The sequence below is a fragment of the Heptranchias perlo genome, chromosome 36, assembly GCF_035084215.1.
Source record: "Heptranchias perlo isolate sHepPer1 chromosome 36, sHepPer1.hap1, whole genome shotgun sequence".
Classification (NCBI taxonomy): domain Eukaryota; kingdom Metazoa; phylum Chordata; class Chondrichthyes; order Hexanchiformes; family Hexanchidae; genus Heptranchias; species Heptranchias perlo.
The window spans coordinates 4,081,010-4,086,918 of NC_090360.1; the positions used below are offsets into that span (position 1 = coordinate 4,081,010).

The 5,909-nt window shown below is 38.7% G+C and overlaps 1 long non-coding RNA gene across 1 annotated transcript; it reads left to right on the forward strand.

Annotated features, from left to right (window-relative positions):
• The first annotated feature begins 4,674 nt into the window (after nt 1–4,674).
• LOC137303944 (uncharacterized) lies at nt 4,675–5,643 on the forward strand. The gene is made up of 2 exons (XR_010958481.1): nt 4,675–4,788; nt 5,437–5,643. It is a non-coding gene; the product is annotated as an uncharacterized lncRNA (long non-coding RNA).
• The last annotated feature ends 266 nt before the right edge of the window (nt 5,644–5,909 follow it).

Genomic DNA, 5,909 nt, shown 5'->3' on the forward strand with positions numbered 1-5,909 from the left:
ACAATTGTCATGAATACAGCAGCTGAGAGTCCTTTTAGCGATGGTTTTTGTGAAAGGATTCTATGATTCTAATCATGGTTGATAGCATGGTGCATAAAATTTTGGCTGATTAACCGGAGTGTAAATTGTCAACTGCCCTAGCATGGGCAGTTCATGCAAAGAATTCTCTTCAGATGGTTGGAGGATATAGTCCTTACCAATTCGTCAATGGGAGCAATCCCAAATTATCTTCTGTTCTTTCTGATAATCCTCCTGCTCTAGAAGGTACTACAATTAGTGCCATTTTTTTCTGAGCATTTAAATGCAATGCATGCAGGGAGACGGGCTTTTATCAAGGCTGAGATATCAGAGAAAATTCGTAGAGCACTGAGGCATCATATAAGACCATCTGAAACAAAGTTCAATTCAGGAGATTTGGTATACTATAAAAGAGAGGGTCATAGGGAATGGAAAGGCCCTGGTAAGGTAATAGGTCGTGATGGTAAGACAGTAATTGTCCAACATGGCAATCAAACTGTTAAGGTTCATTCCTCACGATTAATTGGAATTAATTATAAAATCTCAGACTGTGAGCAGTTGATAGAAGTAACCGAGGCAGTTTGTGCCTCAGATGTTCATGATTCTTTTGATGAGGTTCCTGAGGTACAAACTGAGGTAGATCAAGGGCTGGACAGTGATAATGTCAGTGATCAAGAAACACATGACAGAGCTATCATGTCCACAGAACAATTGCCCAAAATGGGTACATGGGTGATATGTTCCAGAGGTGACAAATGAATGGAAGGATGCGACAATTTTGGAACGTGCAGGCAAAGCTACTGGTAAGTTTAAATATTGGTTGAATGTTCAGGATGATTGCCAAGAAGGAAGGTCCATGGACTGGCAGAATGGGGTAAGAGTGGAGAGTATGAAATCGGAGTACAAGTAGTGATAGGGAGTCCGGAAGTGAATCTCACGACAGAAAACAATCACGAACTAGAGATGAAAGAGGGAGATCTCGCAGTAGTAGAAGATATAGCTTGACTAGGTCAGACATTGAAACAAAGACCACAGAACAGAACTAGAAGCAGAAGTCCTCATGATCGTAAAGTTTTGGAGGCTGCCAATAAACTTGAGGATAAATGAGTAAGAGAGGCAAAACAAAGGGAGTTAGATAGTTGGAAAGAATTTGGAGTTTATTCTGAGGTAACAGATAAGGGTCAACCAGCTTTGTCACATAGATGGGTTTGTACTGAAAAAGTCCTTGCAGATGGGACTTAAGTCTAAAGTGAGGTTGGTAGCTAGGGATTTTGAAGAGAAACTGGGCGATACAGATGTTCGAGTGGATTCTCCCACTGCTGGAAAGGTAATCTTAAAAATCTTTTTGGCTCTTCTGGCAACATTTTCATGGGAGCGTTACTCCCGTCCTGGTGAATCGTACAAGGTCATCACGGAAAGGTGATGTTATATCTAAAGAAGAGACAGAGCAATTATGAAGCTTGATTGGTCAGTTGAACTGGTTGTGCACTCAGACTAGACCAGATGCTAGTTTTGGAGTTAAGTATTTCAACAAAACACCCCATACTAGAGAATGTTTTAAGGACAAATAAAAAAAATTAAATATAGATAAATGTGTACTTAAGTTCCCATCCTCAGGTGACACAAAGAAAATAAAACTTGTTATCTTTAGCGATGCTTCATAATCTAACCTTCCTGATGGGTATTCTAGTGCAGCTGGTTTCATGGTGTTTCTTATGGGTGAGAATGGGAAATGTTGACCTTTAGCTTGGGAAGCTAAGAAAATAAAAAGGGTTGTAAAAGTACTCTGGCTGCTGAAACACCGGCTGTTGTAGACACAATGGATATGGGATTCTATTTGGCAGATATTTTGAGTGACATCCTGTACAATGGGAGTACACCCATTGAATGTCATGTAGACAAGATAGTATACCCATTGAATGTCATATAGGCAAGATGGTATACCCATTGAATGTCATGTAGACAAGATAGTATACCCATTGAATGTTATGTAGACAAGATAGTATACCCATTGAATGTCATATAGGCAAGATGGTATACCCATTGAATGTCATGTAGACAAGATAGTATACCCATTGAATGTTATGTAGACAAGATAGTATACCCATTGAATGTCATATAGGCAAGATGGTATACCCATTGAATGTCATGTAGACAAGATAGTATACCCATTGAATGTTATGTAGACAAGATAGTATACCCATTGAATGTCATATAGGCAAGATGGTATACCCATTGAATGTCATGTAGACAAGATAGTATACCCAATGAATGTCATGTAGACAAGATAGTATACCCATTGAATGTCATGTAGACAAGATAGTATACCCATTGAATATCATGTAGACAAAATAGTGTACCCATTGAATGTCATATAGGCAAGATAGTATACCCATTGAATGTCATGTAGACAAGATAGTATACCCATTGAATGTCATGTAGACAAAATAGTATACCCATTGAATGTCATATAGACAAGATAGTATACCCATTGAATGTCATGTAGACAAGATAGTATACCCATTGAATGTCATGTAGACAAGATAGTATACCCATTGAATGTCATGTAGACAAGATAGTATACCCATTGAATGTCATGTAGACAAGATAGTATACCCATTGAATGTCATGTAGACAAGTTAGTATACCCATTGAATGTCATGTAGACAAGATAGTATACCCATTGAATGTCATGTAGACAAGATAGTATACCCATTGAATGTCATGTAGACAAGATAGTATACCCATTGAATGTCATGTAGACAAGATAGTATACCCATTGAATGTCATGTAGACAAGATAGTATACCCATTGAATGTCATGTAGACAAGATAGTATACCTATTGAATGTTATGTAGACAAGATAGTATACCCATTGAATGTCATGTAGACAAGATAGTATACCCATTGAATGTTATGTAGACAATCGTTCATTGTGGTATAATGTACACTCTATATAAAAAATGTGAGTGAAAAAAGATTACAGATTGACCTTGATGGTTGAAACAAGTGCTGGAGAGAAAGGAAATCTCTAAAATTAAATGGGTGGATTTAAGCCATCAACTGTTGGATTGTTTTACTAAGAGAGGTACATGTACGGAGAAGTTATTCGGGGTCCTGGAGAAGGGTCGCCTCACGATGTAATGCTTTGAATAGTATACGTTGTACAGAGTATGGAAGTTTTTGATTTTTGAAATTTTTGTTTGTATTGTATATATGAAGTTTAATTTTTTTTATTTAAAGAGATAGAAGGGAATCTGTTAATTGTATCCATATGATTTTTATATCAATTAGTGTTAATTGTATTCAGGTGGTGCATATCAATTGGGGACTCTCTTGTATCCATTGAAAAGAGAGCTGATCTGGGGTGTGGTGTGGGTGTAATGTGGATTTCTGTGAATAGAGGCTTGGAAGCAACTGAAGACCAGGCTCTAGTATTCCATCCTTCACCACCTGGCTATCCAGTTTATAACATAAAAAGTAATCAAAAAGGCGAATGGAATGTTGGCCTTTATCTCAAGGGGGGCTGGAATACAAAGGGAAGGAAATGATGCCTCAGTTGTACAGAGCCTTGGTCAGACCCCATCGAGAATACTGCATTCAGATTTGGGCACCAAACCTCAGAAAAGATATATTGGCCTTGGAGGAGGTGCAGTGCAGATTCACTGGAATGATACTGTGTCCAATCGATAGGGTGAGAACAGTGATGATAATGATCTTCTGGTTTGTAGGAGAGCAAGTGGCAGTGATTCAAAGCAATTATATGATGTACTTAAGAATGGTTATTCCACAGCAAGTGTGCATAGTGATATTGGACATTTGTCTTCAATATTATTACCATCATTAAAAGGAGTGCTATAATTCCATGAAAGTCCTTGAAATGCTCCAGTAGTTGAGGTACGTGCACTGTGTTAAAATAGCTGAGGCTTTGTAACACTGAAACCCACAGCCTGAACTTTCCACAAATACTTGATTGATACTTTTTGGCACAATGCTAAGAGGCCAAATCAACATCTATAAGAATGTGCCCCAAACCTCTGTCATGACTCTTCGAATTCCTGTTCAACAGCACGATAACAAACCAACCCATCAGTATTCTCAATGTGACAACCTCGCTCTACGTTACCAGTGGCCTAAGTGTTGTGACAGCTATCATGTCTGGTTATGTCTTATTTAGAAATCGCTTAATGATCTTCGATTGTGCTTGGTTCATCAGTTGGCATTCGCAATGTAGAATCTATCTCTGGACAGTTAGCGTTAAGGTGATAGTGTTTTCTATGAGCTCCCCAGAGGGCAGAGCTTGTTTTACGAGAAAGTGTGGATATGCTTGACATTATTATCATGGCTAGTCATCCATGCAGGTCACCATAGAAAATACCACAGAATGTGTTACTTACATATTCAGCTCTATTCTTGGTGAGGGATTAACCTTGTTACTGTTAAGTATGATTTGTGATAACAATTCTTAACAACATAATTTAACTTGGTGTACCATGCTGATTTAACTATAAATCTGTAATGTCCCTAAATGTCAGTGTGACATTTTGAATCATTATGTACAAATGGTTCTTGCACAGCACGTTGGCTATTTTACATTTGGAATGTACCTGGGTGCTATGTTGTGATATCAGGTGGCTCTTCTTTTCCCAGAGAAGAGTCGACCCACGGAACAAGTTGTCCGCTCATGCTGGGAGTGCTGATTTGCTGTATACCTTCAAAAGAGAACTGGACCGGTTCCTGGCCTGGGTCAAAGATCACCTCATAAGAAAGGTAGGTGCCAAGTAATATAAGTCAAGGTCAATGTAGTCTTCTGGACAAGTGTCGATCACCTTAGGAGGGTCGATGAGGAATTTTCCAGGTTTTTCACCTCTCCCAGGAGATTATGTACCTACTGGTGAATTGGAAGTATCTGAATCATGGAGGCATCAGACTCTAAGGAGAGGCCAGGTGGACCAGTTGGTCTTTTCCTGACCGACATTTTCGAATGTTTATATGTCGCTGTGAAATGACCATCTTTAGATTTGCAATATTTCTGAGTCCAACAGCAAGTGAAACTAAAATGAACTAATTTGCCCCATCCAAATAAAACCATATAATAATTTGTTGACAAGATTATTATTTTTTTAAACATTCTTTGAATTAACGCAATTGTTTCTGATTTGATCAGGGGACTTTATCGTCAAGATTAACTATTAAATTAGCCAATTATGGTTGACACCACAATGACAGCATATGTTTACACTGTGTTGGTCATGTAAGTGAATTCATCGATTTTTGTCATTTTGTCGCTGCTGCACAATACTTTTTGCGGCCACTAAACGTTAGAAAATCCAGAATTTGTTAATCATCTGAGATTTTTTGACTTCGATAAAAAGGATTCTGCAGGAATGACTTACAGATCTTTCCAATTCCCTTCAGGGTTCAGATCCAGCTTGTTGTGAGGGAGGGAAATTTCCCCTCAATTCCCACTGCAGAAATTCCAAGTGAAATGAGCCTTGTTACAGTCATGTCCCACTTCACAATGAACACGAGACAGGAGCACAGACCTGCATTTATTGGCCATCTCAATCAAGCACCAAAAGATTGTCTTGTGCTGGAACCAGAAATAAAATATTTTGCACCAGATCGAGGAGGATTTACTCTGCAACTAAATCACGGGAGTGCAGGCTCGTAGTCAGAACTTCACAGGAAGTGGATTGTTGGCAGCGAGCATCTCAAGTCTGCTTTGAGTATTGCTCATAATGCACTGTTTCACCAACGTGTGGGCTACAGAGAGAAATACTTTTGTCGCATGATTATAATTTACATTCGTAAGTATCCTTGAGTTTCACCCTCAGCAAATCCACTGGGAGAACATAATGGGGAATGTAAGTTTCAGACAAGTCTCGGTA